A 15,364-nucleotide genomic window follows, 5' to 3' on the forward strand; every position below is an offset into this window, starting at 1 on the left:
TTGGCTTTAGTTAGTTTTTTCCTCTAGTGTACAGTTGGCATTCAGCCTACAATAGTGATCGCTTTCTTGTATTTGTCATTGACCCAAACAGTGATCCCTAAGGATTAAGCCATCTGATTGACAAAAGAGTCTGCCTTGTTATCAGGCAGAGCATTGGGGCAAGGCAAGAAAGGTGGTTGCCTTCATCGCAGTACCTTCAGGGCCCTGTGCTCCAGTTACCTATAGGATCCACTTCACACTGGCTAGGCCCCCACTGTCAGTGTGCTGCCTTGGGCCCTGCCAGGCCAGCTTTGCTCTGCTCAGTACTGGGTTCCTCCAAGTGTGTTCTAGATACATATTTGTGGCATTCTGGCATAAAATTCAGACGAGTGGGCAGGCAGTGATGTGGGAGGAAAGTATCACTCCCCCCACGACCTTGGATGCCTCATAATGCCTTATTGAAGTACTTGCCATCTGGGCCGCTTTTCTCTGTAACTGCGGCCTGCTAATTCCACCTTATCTTTTACTATTCTTGTTTATAGTGCAGGGGGACTCCACTGTACCCTGAGTCCTGGTTTTCCCTCCAAAAATATATATATTCTGTATTTCCCAGGAGAGGACTCAGCAGTACAAATATTTATTATTCCTTTAAGATTACCATCTTACATATATTTACCTGGATAATTCAGTTTAAAACCACTGGATTTATTAAACTAGTAAACCAAGATTATTAACTTCAAAGAGAAATTTTAAGTGAGTACAGGGAATGAGGTATACATTTAGAAATAAATACTAGATAAAATGCTTACAAGTGCCTAACGTCACAAACTGTATTAGAGTCTACAAAATTTCTGAACACATGCTTCCAGCAAGGTTACTGACCAACCTCTTTAGGTCAGGACTCTTTCCCCAAAGTTTAGTGACTGTTTCCTTTTGTCTTTTTGGGTGTAGAGAATGTGATTGGCAGGGAGAGAGAGGAATACCTTGGTATGTTTGTGTCCCCCTACTTTGAAAAAAAAAACAAAACACATTTCTATCTGGAACTAGAGACCGAGGCTGCTGCTACACCACCATTCTCCCATTGAAGGAGCCATGGTAATGAGGCAGTTCGAAGCAGGCTAATGAGGCACTACTGTGCATATTCAGTGCCTCATTAGCATAAGGACAGCCATGCTAACAGACTTTGCATTGCAGATTGACAGGGAAAATTGGGGGAGCTTCGAAATAAGCACCCCACTTTGACATTCCCTTACTCCCACAGAGCTATGTTGGAGTAAGGGAATGTCGCAGTGGGTCGCTTATTTCAAAGCTGCCCCCATCTTCACTGTCAATCTGCAATTCAAAGTCTGTTCATGAGGCTGCCGTTATGCTAATGAGGTGCTGTACATGTACATTAGCACCTCATTAGCCTGCTTTGAATTGCCTCATTACCATGGCATCTCTGACAGGAGAATGTAGTGTAGCAGCAGCCAGAGTCTGTGTAGAAGGGTGTTTCCTTTTCACCTATTTTGAGCTTCCTTTGGTTTTCCTTAATGCTTGATGACTGTGTTTACTACTCAAAGACAGGCCTCTTTGACTAATTTGGTGCCATGTGAGCTTTGAACATCATACAGGGAAATCTTGTAAGTTCCCGTACAGTGTTGACAATACTGGTTAGTAAATCATCAGTTTTCAATGATAGCTTACAAGTATAATTTAGACAAAGATTAACACAATATCATAGTGGGTAAGGCTGAATACTGGGGTATACTACAAACCAGTACTGTTATATGAATTTGTTCTGCCTTGGGGTCTTCTATTTTTAGTTCCTTCAAGAGGTCAGGTCCGTGGTCTCCTCTCTGAGTTTTAAAGAAGTAAGGCCTCTCTGGGGTGTTGCATGCATTTTTATGGTTTCTGTGCTTCTCCAAGCTTCCTTGGGAATAGCCATGCTCTTCTGCTATATTTTATATTCATCTTTGATGCAACTTCTTTCCAATATTGCCTGTGCCAAGCACTGAGGTGGACAGTTAGGTGGTTTGCTACCTTGGAGTCATCCAATACTTCACTCTGCTGCAGAAGTTCGGTACATTCTTAATCTAAGTGAGGTATATAAATCTTTTAGTCTCTTGGACTTAGTGGCTGCTTTGTCGACTGCTTTGTAACAGCAATTACAGACATTTTCTCCAAAGCCATATTTACACTACAGTCGACCCCCAAGATACGCAAACTCAATTTGCATGTTTATCATTTTAATGCGAGTTGAGGGGGACCCCAGGGGCAGCTCCATCCACAGGGAGCTGCCAGCTGGGAAATCCCCAGGTGTTAAGGGGAGTGGGAGCTGGCAGAGTGCAGCTCTCTGCCAGCTCCAGCCACAGGGAGCCACCGTGGTCTGGCTCTTAGTCCCTTTGCTGTTGGAGATTCCCCCCAGCCCCAGCAGTTCCCTGGGGGCTGAAGCCGACATGCCTAGCTTTCCCCCAGCTGGGGAGACCAGGGATGGATCGGCGTGGTGTGAGGCTGCTCCCCAGCTTCCCCCCAGGTGGGGCGACTGGATTGGTGTAGTGTGTGGCTGCTGCCTGGCTTTCCCCAGGTGGGGGAGCTGGGGCTGGACCAGCGGGGCACGCAGCTGCTGCCTGCCTCCCCCAGTTGGGGGGCCAGACCAATGGCATATGGTTGCTGCCTTGCTTCTCACAGCTGAGGGAGCCAGGGCCAGACAGGCTCCCCTCTGCTTTGAGGAGCCAGGAAACTGACCAGCGCTGCTGCACCCATCAGTTTCCTGGCTCCCATGAGTGGTGGGTGGCTGGGAGCCAGGTGCAGCAGTGCTGGTCAGTTTCCTGGCCCCTGGGAGTGGCGGGCAGCTGGGAGCCAGGAGCAGCCAGGACTAGGGGAAGGGTGCGGGGCCCCTCCCCTGACCTGGTCTTAACTTATGCAAAATTTGAGTTGGGCGTGGTTGCCCAGGAACACAAGCTATGCATAAGTGGAGTAGGGGTCTACTGTATAGCAATCTGTTGACAGAAGCTACTGTGGAAAGAGATTTGGCAAAACATCTGTTGACAAATCACATCCACACACAAAAGCAGATAGGAAGAGCAATGTGCTCAGTTGACAAAGAGTGGCCAGACTGCCCAGCTGCTCTCTCAACAGAACGGCCAACTGGAAGCTCAGCAAATAGGCCCTCCCGGTGAACCGGAAGTCCTGTCTGTTGACAGAGGAATCCCCCAGAGCATCTACACAGCTTTTTTTGTTGACAAACACCATCCACAAAGGTGTTATTCCTCATCATGTAGAGGCAGAATGCTGTTGGTGGAAGTGTCGAGTTTTGTCAACACTGTCGACAAAACGTATTTTGTACGAAGACGCTCTGTGGGTTTTGTCACCAAAACCCCAGTTTGTTGACAAAACTTTCTAGTGTAGTTGTAGCCGGCACACCGTGTACTTATCTGGTAACTGAGTATTTTTTCCAGTCAGCTCTTCTCTGTTGCCACTTCAGTATGGGAATTATGGTTACTGTAGATCATCATTCCCTATCTCTGCCTATGCCTACCCTACAGCATAAAGTTAAGGCATTTAACTTGATTTTACAGTGTGACTGTCTTCACTGCAAATAGCATTAAGTCAATTTTAAGGGGTGCTAAGGTCGACTTTTTTGCCCTGCCCCGCCACTCTGATGAGGTGTAGCATCAAATTTGAATTTACAGGGTTGAATTAATGCTGGTGTGGAAACAGTGTTACTGTAAATCAATTTTAGTGGTTTCCAGAGGTATCCCACAGTGCCACAAATGTGTCCATTCTGGCTGCTTTCACCTCCACTGCTCTCCAGAGCTACGTCTACACGTGAAGTCTACATCGAATAGCTTATTTCAATGTAGCGACATCGAAATAGGCTATTTCGATGAATAACGTCTACACGTCCTCCAGGGCTGGCAACGTCGACGTTCAACATCGACGTTGCACAGCACCACATCGAAATAGGCACTGCGAGGGAACGTCTACACGCCAAAGTAGCACACATCGAAATAAGGGTGCCAGGCACAGCTGGAGACAGGGTCACAGGGTGGACTCAACAGTAAGCCACTCCCTTAAAGGGCCCCTCCCAGACACAGTTGCACTAAACAACACAAGATCCACAGAGCTGACAACTGGTTGCAGACCCTGTGCATGCAGCATGGATCCCCAGCTGCAGCAGCAGCAGCCAGAAGCCCTGGGCTAAGGGCTGCTGCCCACGGTGACCATAGAGCCCCGCAGGGGCTGGAGAGAGAATGTCTCTCAACCCCTCAGCTGATGGCCACCATGGCGGACCCCGCTATTTCAATGTTGCGGGACGCGGATCGTCTACACGTGCCCTACTTCGACATTCAACTTCGAAGTAGGGCGCTATTCCCATCCCCTCATGGGGTTAGCGGCTTCGACGTCTCGCTGCCTAACGGCAATGTTAACATCAAAATAGCGCCCAACACGTGTAGCTGTGACGGGTGCTATTTCGAAGTTAGTGCCGCTATTTCGAAGTAGCGTGCACGTGTAGACACGGCTCAGGTGTGCAGGAAGTAGGAAACAGGAAGTCCAGCAGTTTGAATTTATTCTCTTTCTGGCCAGCGCAGCGATCGCATCTAGCCATGATGTCTTAGGATTGCAAAAGAGACCCAGAATGGAGCCATCAGGAGAGCCAGGATATCATTTCTGTGTGGGTGGATGAATCTGTGCTGAGTGAACACCAAGGATGCTCAGCATTGCTGGCTGAAAATCAAGCTCCCTCACGCACCCACATGGCTGCCGGGTGTGCAGATCATGCCTTTGGACAGCGGCATGCCCTGTCCTGTGCGGGGTTTCAGTGCTTGAAAGGGGTTCTCTGTACAGGATTTAGCAGGAGAGGCCAAGAAATTTATTTTCTATGCTTCACATTTTTATGGGGCTGCATCCCCACCCCCAAGGTAACATGGGGCTAGCAGGCTAGCCTCCTCCCCACCACCATGTGGCTAGCCCCCTAAATCCGCACCACAGAGGTGCTGGGCAGTGTGGACCATGTTTCCAGACAGCAGCATGTCCTGCCCTTCACGGGGTGTCAGTGCTGGAGAGGGCAACATAATCATAAAGAGTTTTCAACTCCTCTTAGCTTCAACCTCTGGAATTTACAGTGGCTACCAACAAACATTTTATTGGGCTGCCCCCCTGCCCCCAGGTGCCATGCGCTTGAGGACTAGCCCCCTGCCACCATACCACATGGTGGCTGGGCAGTGTGAACCAGGCCTGCAGACAGAGGCATGTCCTTCCCTGCACAGGGTGAAGGCTTCTTCCCCACGAGAAACTTGTTTCCTTCGCATCACATTTTAAGGGGCTGGTCCTCCCAGGTGCCATACACCAGGGGCTAGCCCCCTGCTACACCACATGGTGGCTGGGCAATGAGGAGCATGCCTGCAGACAGCAGCATGTCCTGCCCTATGTGGGTTCAGTGGTAGAAGGGGTTGTTTCCCTGCACAGCATTTAGCAGGAAAGCCCCAGGAAAGTGGTGTGTACTCCCAGTCTCAGCTGAGTCTTCCTCCCTTTTGTGGACCCATATGTCCTCCATCTGGTTGTTAATTACTCCATGCCCTTTGTGGAGTGCCACAGAGAATCATAGGGTGCACCTCCTTCATGAAAGGGACAAAACCATAAAAAGTTTGCCGGATGAAGGCTTCTTCCCTGCGAGAAACTTGTTTTCTCAGCTTCACATTTTATGGGGGCTGGTCCCCACAAAGCACCATGTGCCTGGTGGGTTAGCCCCATCTCCTGCACCCTGAGGCTAAATCCCATACCACCACACCATGTAGCGGCTGGGCAGTGTGGACCATGTTTTCTCTTTCCTTAAAGAGGATTTTGCGTTTTAAAAAAAAAGCTGCCTTTTTCCATAATGTGGGCAACTCAAATAAATTTTTCTCATCTGGGAAACAGGCATCTGTAAAATGGTCATTTGTTTTCAATGGTGGTGGGAATGAGGGCAGTGCAGTCTGGGAAGATGATATCACACACCCACAACCACTTGTAGGGCATTTTTTCCCCATAATGCACTGGCAAAAACACCCAGAATGCAACAGGTCTGAAGGAACTGTAGGATAGCTGCCCACCATGCACTGCTTCCACAGTTGGATTTTGGTGATTTAGTGGGAACTTGGTGAGCAGGTGCGGTCGCTCAGCTTTGACTTTATAAAATCTGTGTTACAAAGTCAACTTTACAAAGTCAACTTTAATAAATTCTACTTCCTTTCATGGTGTAGACATATCCGTAGAAAGAATGGGGGAGGCTGATAAGAGTTGACCCCCTGCTCAAGTGACCCAATTCAGGCCAGGAGAGTAGTCCTGCTTCCACTGTTTGAGAGGAAAAGGTGATTGACTGCCTAGAGTCATGCAAGCGAGAGATATCATTTCTAGAAGTCGGTGAGACCATTGAATTATTTTTCAGATTCTCTATAGCTCCACAAAGAGTGGTGGCTGTTGAAGTCCACAACATGGATGGATGCTGAAGTGGTGGTAAAAGATGGAGTGTTCTCGGCTTCATCAGAAGGTTTCTAAACATTTACAACTTTAAACTGAGTGACTCGAATAATGTCCCAGTGGGGTGGAGTAGTTGTTAAGGTCTCTACCTCATCAGTATTTGTTTTCACATAAATAGATCTGTCATATTTCCATGAACCTTGTAACTAACAATGTTGTAGGCTCTTACTATCAGCCTAGTGGCAAGCAAAAGATCAACATGTGTTTCTTGGAGACAGATAATGTTGACTCTGCGACAGACTGCAAGATCCCATTACCGGCTTTTACTGAGCACTTTTCAGCTGATAGAGCCTCAACACTGAGTTGAAAGACAGAAAACAAAGAACCAACAAGTACCACTGCAACAAGGATTTGGACTGTCCAGATTTGATCTACTATTAGCTGCTGAAAAGGTACTCACAGAGTGCACAATGAGAATGTAGCAGCATTTTGCCTGTTTTTAATGAGCATATTTAATCACTTATTTTTCAGAGTAAAAATGTACTTGAAGGGCCTTGTTCTTCACTGCTTTGTGTCATTATTTACACCCGTGAAAATGACAAAAATGCTACCAGCTCATATTTCCGTTACTCTTGTACTAGTGGTAGTCTCTTATACTCATAGCACAGGTACAAAGATTACACCATGTAGAAGGCTGTGGAGATGCATATTTTGAAGGTAGTATCACCTTTTAACAAAGATTTGCTGGGCTTTTTTCTTGGACAGATGGTAAGTTAAAGAAGCCCTTACAAGGAGATCAAAGCCTCCTTAGCACAGATCCCAGGATCTGATCAGTTCCCTGCTGCAAACCCAGACAGGAGAGCCCCACCTCAGTGTGCACTACACTGTGCCCGAGCCTCCTAGCGGGAAGTGGCTGACACAGAAGAGCGAGACCAAGGACAGGGCGGTAATAGGTAAATAGTTTATTGAAAATACACTATTAAGAATAACAAACTAACTATATTAAACTATAATGTTTACAAACTTACTAGAAGCATTGTTGCAGTAGTTCCTGGATGAAGATATAATTTTTATTTTGCTGGAAGGTAAAATTATTAGTTATTAGAAAGGGTACGGTAGAAAAGGGCAGGGGTTTTTTAAATCCCTTCTGTTGACTTTATAGGTGGAGCGGGGGTGCTACTCCCCGCTTCCAACCAGGGGCAGGGTGCTGGCCTGCCCTGAAGGATTGGACCCAGAGCCGGTCGAGGTAACTCCTCTTAATTTGTGGGAGGCCTCCCATAACTCCTTTCGGGGTCCAATAATAATGTGTTCCCGAGAGGCCTAGGCTCTACACGGGACACAGAGGGTCAACGGAATATGGGAGGCGGGGAGGCTGACGCCTTCACCCACAACTATGCTTGGAAAAATATAGGTATGTGAGGAAAGGGCAAGGGGATAAACCTTCTCTACAGAATAATAAACTTATCTTTTGACATACTAAATAACCTTAATAACAATTACTTATAACAATGACTGTTAATTAAATGTGCTGTGTTTGAATATATATATTGCCTGGACTTGTAGGCCCGGCCCTGAGGGTCAGGCGCTCGGGTCCTGTACTGATCCCGTCGGGCTAGCACACTGTAGGGGTGCGACCCTTACTCCCCCACTGGGGGCCCCGATGTCCCAGGTAAGTATGTGTATTTGGAGTGTCAGTTCAGGTAAGCAAGTTACATGTCTAGTAGATAGAAGTACAGTCCGGTAGAATAGGTCGTATCCAGGTAGAGTGAAAAGCCGGTAATCAAGATGGTGGCGCCAGTGATGTGGGCGCGGAGGTGTTAAAGATGGCGGCCTCTGGGTTTGGCAGCCAGGAGTGCAGTACCCGCCTGACGGCGGGCCAGTTCGACACCTAGCTGCCGCCCCACAGAGGCCACTTGCTGCTGCCGCCGCGTGGGAGAGGAGCTGCTGCTTGAGAGCGCAGGCGCTGCTCGAGTCCGGTCAGCGCCGCAGGTGTAGTGGTGGAGCTGAAGTGATTTAGCTCAAAGATGGTGATTTCAGCTAATCTTCACTGCTCTGGGCTAGCCTAAGGGCTCAGCGGACACTGCAGATGCAGCCACGCCTTCCTATATGGAGTAGCAGGGTCTAGCCTGCATCCTCCAGGGCCACAGAATGGCCTGAGGCACCTGCGTATATGCAGGGAGATCATGCATGATTCATGATTCTAAATGCATATTCATGATCTTACCTGCATTTTTCAATTAGGTCCTCTGGGGCTTGGAAGGTGCTAGAAGTTCTCACCTCCGCCCAATCAGAGGCCTAGAATTCAAACACTTGATCATGAATAATTCATGAGTTCAGGTAACCGGGGGAGCTAACTGACAAAAAGTGACCATTGGTAATGCTGCTAAATGGCAGCCTGTGACACTTTAGAATTTCATGTGTCTGCACTGATTTTACACAGCCAAAGGCATGTAATCCCTGGCCCATGGGGACGATTATGTCCAGGGATGTTAAAAATCCTGACAAGATTCTTCTCTTCAAGTGATTGAAGGTGTTACTGGAAGTGAAATTAACTCTACAGGAATGGGACAGGCTGACTGGTGTTGAAATTTTTTCATTTTCAGTGTTCTGAGAAAAAAAGATTTTTTTTTTTTAAGGAAAATTTTGACAAACCTTATTTTTAAATGTTCCACGGGGGAAAAATATTCCATTATCTGAGCAGGTCTACGCACAGTGTCAGACTATGAACGCAGTTTAATTTGAGTCATATTGCAATCCTTTAACAATGTTTTGTTTCATTTTTTTTTTGGTCAAATGCAGGGATGACAGAGTGGAAAAAAATCTGCTTCTCTTTTTTTCTTGCTTTCATTGTTAATTTAACAGCTGCATCTTGGACCATTTGAAATTTGTCATCTCATGCAGTGATCAACTGATGCATGGGGCTGTGCAATGGAAATGTTTCTTATTTACTGGTGTCATATTAGTGCATTCCCAAAGGCACACCGTCAGTGTGCTCTAACCTGACTGTGCTAAATAAATTCAAAGTAAACACCTGAAATTGTGAGGCTGAGCTGGGCAATAATTTCAGGCACTACTCTCCTAAGGCTTGACCTTAGATCTCCTGGAAGTGGAATGGAGTATTTCCAGTGAATCTAGGGAGAGTTGGACTAGGCTCTTTACTGTGGTCGTAATGCTAGATTTTCAGATTATAGGAGCTCTCTTGTGCTCCATCTCTGGGTGATTGAGACCTCTTTCTGTTCTTCACTGCAATGACCTGAAATGTAAACAGATTTTTAGAATATTTATCAAGAGACTGACTGTGTTTGGCCCTCATGCGGGCACAAAAGGTCTGAGGGGGAAACTGAAAGTCCCTCTCATCTTTGTGTACAGAAGCCAGCTGCATTACACTTCCTGTGCTCAGGGAAACTGTCTTTCCAAAGGGGTTCATGACACTGGGGAGTAACATGGAAGTTGGCCCCACCCTGTGAAGGGCTGTACATAACAGAAGCTCTGGGAGGCTTTTGCTCGCAGTGTGTTTAATAGTTGGAATTCGTTAAGCCTTCCCCACTTTTTCAGACAAGGCAGTAAATAAATCTGTCTCTGTGGGAAATGGATAAATTAGCACAAAATAATTTAATTGCTTTTATCCTGTTACACACCTACTAGACTTGATTCTCTGCAGCTCTTCTGTTGTGTGTGCTTAGTCTGTCAGTTCTGAGAACATTTTGTTTGTCAGTGGAACATAGATACTGCAAAATCCTGTGTCTCTAGAGTTAGTGACTGTGCTTTCAAGGATGCACACTTACGTTACCTGAGGGAGCAAAGCAGGTTCCACAGTAAAGCACCTTTCCTTCAGGAATCTGACCGATCTGCAGTCTAATTTCCTTTCACATTTTACTTATGAGCACAGTTGACAGTTTTCTTTCAACGATTGAGAAGGCATAGTATGTGCTGCACATGAATGCAGCTAAGCAGAGAGTACGTACATATTTATCAGATTTAGAATATGAAAGCATGAGATAGAATGAGCCTTTCACCATTGTACATGGGTGCATCTACACTTGAGAGTTTTGTACACAAAACTGGGGCTATGTAGACAAAATTTGCGGAGTGTCTACACACAAAATGGCCACATCTACAAAGCGTGCTGCTTCTGGCAGGGTCATGCAGATGAGGGCACTCGACAATGCAAATGAGGCACTAATTTACAAATTGCACACCTCATTTTCATACTCTTGTGTGGTTGCTGTCCAGGCAGAGGCTTCTGTTGCTACAAAACAAGCTGTGGAGATGGGATTCTGTCAACCAAAATGCCCCTTGTTGACAGCCCCTTCTTCCTCACTTTTGTCAGGGGTAAGGGGTTGTTGACAAGGGGGTTTTGGTCTACAGAACTCTGTCTACATGGCTTGTTTTGTAGCTACAGAAGCCTCTGCCAGGATAGCGGTCATGCGAGAGTATGCAAATGAACTGCACAATTTATAATTAGCACCTCATTTGCATTGTTGAGTGCCCTCATTTGCATGACCCTGCCAGCATCAGCACGCTGTGTAGACATGACCAATGTGTTTTGTTGATAGCAACTGTTGACAAAAAAGCTGTGTAGACACTCCGGGGACCCCTTTTGTCAACAGAGTTGATCAAAAGATCGATCTGCTTTTATGTGTAGACAGGATCTGTTGACAGAAGTTTTGTCAGAACATTTCTTCCAACAGTAACTTCTGTAATCAGTTGCTTCTAGTGTAGATGTAGCCCATAGGGATAGTAATTGGACATTACACAAGTATCTTGACATGAAACAATGTCTATAAAGTGGCACATGATCTTCGAAAGTAAGGCACTGACGAAATGCAAAACATTATATAATTAAATTGATGAGAAATTAAATTAACACTGTTCATTTTTCATCTAAATAACTTGTTTTAATAACTGAGCAGGTTTTTTAGTCCATAGAGGTGTACCTTGTTCCGATGCACATCTTTAGTCAGCAAAATACTGGCATATTACATAGATTCAACACTCGCTACTTCAGAACTAATGTTTCTGCTGACCCCTTTTCCTGTATTACACCACCTGCTATATTGCTAGTCACCGGAGCGGTAAATGAGATCATATACTGAATTGGTGAAATGTATTGAATATTACTGTATTCGAGTGCCAAAGAAGTCTGTTGAAGAGCTAGCAATGGAGGGAATAAAATTTTCTTTGATTGAGACACCATGGGACCATCTCACTTAGTTTCCATGCATTGTGTGCCTGAAATTTCAGTAGTGATGACTGAATGTCAAAAGCATTAGCAGTTCTGTTCAGGTAAAGTTTTGATGGTTATCTGACTGATGTGAGCTATTTTGGTCTCTGTACTGGACTGAAAATTGCACAAAGACAAATTTTCTCATGCCATTTCCCATGGATCAGAAATTCCACAGGAGTGGCTTTTCTTATCATATTTTAGTTTTTCTACTTCTAGTTCTGGTTATTTGAAAATGGGCCAGTGTAACCTAAAACAAATAGATATGATTATCTCAATACCTGCAGTGTCACCTTGTGTTTTCTCCATATCCATTTTAGAAGATAACTTAGTACCAAAACTTTTAAAAGATATGTACTTCTATAAGACAGTTGGTAAGCTTTTAAGGCAGCACTGGACAACCTCAGCTAGTAAGCGGACCACCTGACTGGCCACAAGATTGTAATAACCAGACGGTCTCCCAAGATAAGGTAGTTTTGCTAACCTCACTTGCATACCTAGAATTTATGGAGTGTGCTGTATGGCTCCTACAGTCAACATTGTTTGCAATTAGAGCAAACCTCACTTCACGTGCATGTCACTTTAATAAAACTATTAGGGGAAAAAACTGTGACCATAAACCAGTGGAATCTGTCGACCTGCTAATGGGCAATAGTAAACAAAATGGCTCACGGGCCATACATAGAACCCTGATGGTGCATGCAGCTCAGAGACCACAGGTTGCCCACCACTGTTTTAAGGGGAACCACTACACGGAATGCAGAGATGTATGAACATTTTGCATGAAGTGTGTGCTAATATAGGTGTTTGCAAAGTATTCTTGCTTTACCTAAAGCAGTGTGTCCATTACCAGTATTTTTGTGTTTATGTCTTGAATTAAAAAATGATTTGTGGCTTTTGTTTTTTGGCATCTTCTTTGCTAAATGGCAAAGCAAAGAAGAGATGCAGTTGTCTTTTGTCAATCTTAGTGAGTTATTACTACAAATTGGTACTTTTTTTCTTTTGAATTGTACTAGAGATTTTTGACAAAGAACCTTTGACAGCATGATTGATTTGAGGAGGCATACTGATGAAATTGCTGCCTTTTCGAATAGGAAAATTTAAAACTTCACTGGACAAGCATAAAAATGTGAAAACTATCTTAATACTTCAACTGGCATACGATTCACATATATCTGAATAATCCATTTTAGTTTGAGAATAAACTGCCTATAGTACATTTGATATTGCAGTAATAACAATCAGAAAGGGTACAATTTCTGGGCATTGTGATGGGTGGTTTCATAACATAGTACTTTTGATATGGATGGACTCTGCAACTGATGTGCTGCTGGCCATCAAGGCTGGTGACCCCAGATAGCAGGAGAAAGTTAGCCCAATTTGTACTACAGTGAGAATAATTATTTTGTGTTTATATGTATAGCAGCTCTCTTTCTGAAGGAACCCTGATTGCTTATACACTACTTAGGTAATACTGAAGTGTACACTGATATTTGATCATTCTGGGATGCAATGCTGAAGTTAAGGAACAACTGTAGATGTTTGCTGTTCAGGACGAAACCAGTTTAGGATTGGAATAGAAGGTCAGCGCAAGGGAAGCTCTGTGAAGTTTGCATGAATTGTGTTAACACCTTCTTGAAAGCCCTCCACTCACAAAAACAAAAACAAGATCATGTGACCTAGGTCTGCAGGCATATGCACAAATGCTACCATGCAATATGAATAACATTGTATTGGAAGTGCTAGTGTGTCATCTAAATTGAGATCCATCCATAGGCAGAATTAAATTGGTATAATCATTTGCTGAATAACAATTATTTTTGTATAGTCTAAAACCCTGATTCTCAGCTGGTGTAAATTGATGTATTTGTCCTGTAGTCAGTTGGGTTACACTGACTTTCAGCAGCTAATGATCTGGTCCTAAAAGTCTGTTTGATAATTCATGAATAGAAAAAGGAATACTGAATAGTTGGCCCTATGGTAGTGTGGATCCATTTAGTGATATTCTGAAATCCTCTTCCTCCTTCCTTGCCTTGTGAAATGGTTCTGCAACTAAAAGATCTCTGCACCTGTGGGTGAGGGAGTAGAATAGTTTTGAGATACATTGAGGCTATGTCTACACTAGCTCAAAACTTGGAAATGGCCATGCAAATGGCCATTTCAAAGTTTACCAATGAAGCGCTGAAATACACATTCAGCATCTCATTAGAATGCCAGCAGCTGCAGCACTTCAAAATTGACGCGGCTCAACGCTGCACAGCTCGTCCAGATGGGGCTTCTTTTCGGAAGGATCCCGGCAACTTCGAAATCCCCTTATTCCTATCTGCTGTAAGGAATAAGGGGATTTCAAAGCTGCCAGGGTCCTTTCGAAAAAGAGCCCTGTCTGCAGGACCCACGCGGTGGCGAGCCGTGTCAATTTCGAAGTGTTGCAGCCACTGGCATTCTAATGAGGCACTGAATATGTATTTCAGAGCTTCATTAGTAAACTTCGAAATGGCCATTTGCATGGCCATTTTGAAGTTTTGGGCTAGTGTAGATAAGGCCCTATAGTCATTTAGTTTCTACTTATCTGTAGTACTTTTGTGGCCGTTCCTTACTGCTGTATCTGAGCATCTCACAGTCTTGATGTATTTAGCCTCACAATGACCCTGTGAAGGTCAGGGAGATCTATTATCTCCATTACACAGATGGGGGACTGAGGTACAGAGAGACTAAATGATTACCCCAAAATCGTATGGGAAATTGATATCAGAACAGGGGCTTGAAACAGAATATCCAAAGTCCTCAGCTCGTACCATCTTGATACAGCAGATAGAAGTAGTAAAATAAAACAAAGTAAAGTGAAAATCTACGGGTGGAATCTTGGGTATTTTGCCATTGGATGCAGGGGCAGGATTTCACACTCTGATTCAGGGTCCCTCAGGCATCATTTGTTAATGTCACTTTTGTATAGTAAAATGTTACTTCATGAGTTGCGTAATAGGTTCTGGGAGGAGATTACCTGAAACATGCAAACCGCTTGGGTGTGGATTACTCTCTCTAATGTTAATGATATTTAGGCTACGTCTGCAGTACAAAATAAAGTCAAATTTAATAAAGTTGACTTTTTAATGCTAGATTTTATAAAGTCGAATTTGACTTTCCACACGTTCAGAAAGTGGATTTAGCACGTCTCCACTGCTCTACTACTTTCAATTGCATGAGCAATGCATTGTGGGTATATATTCCACAGGATTTGTAGCCCTGGATAGTGACAGAGAGATAGGTATGTTAGTCTGTATTCTATCAAAATAAAAAAGCAGTCATGTAGCACTTTAGAGACAAAGAAAATAATTTATTAGGTGATGAGCTTTTGTGGGACAGACCCACTTCTTCAGATTATAGCCTTACCAGAACAGACTCAATATGTAAAGCACAGAGGTCCAAAAATTGCTATCAAGGTTGACAAATCAGAAGAGTAGAGGAACGGTAGGGGAGTGCGGGGTGGGGAAGTTAAGAGTTAGATAAAACATCTAACTATGTGAAAGAGTCCTTATAATGGGTCAGGTAATTGCTCTCCCTGTTCAAACCATGTCTTAATGTGTGAAATTTGAATATGAATGTTGGCTCTGAGCATTCGCTCTCTAAATGGTTGTTAAAGTCCCTTTTCAGTAGAGCACAAACCTGCAGATCTTTAACAGAATGGTCCACTCCATTAAAGTGCGGGCTGACAGGTTTGTG

Source organism: Carettochelys insculpta, chromosome 2 (assembly GCF_033958435.1).
Source record: "Carettochelys insculpta isolate YL-2023 chromosome 2, ASM3395843v1, whole genome shotgun sequence".
NCBI classification, from domain to species: Eukaryota; Metazoa; Chordata; order Testudines; family Carettochelyidae; genus Carettochelys; species Carettochelys insculpta.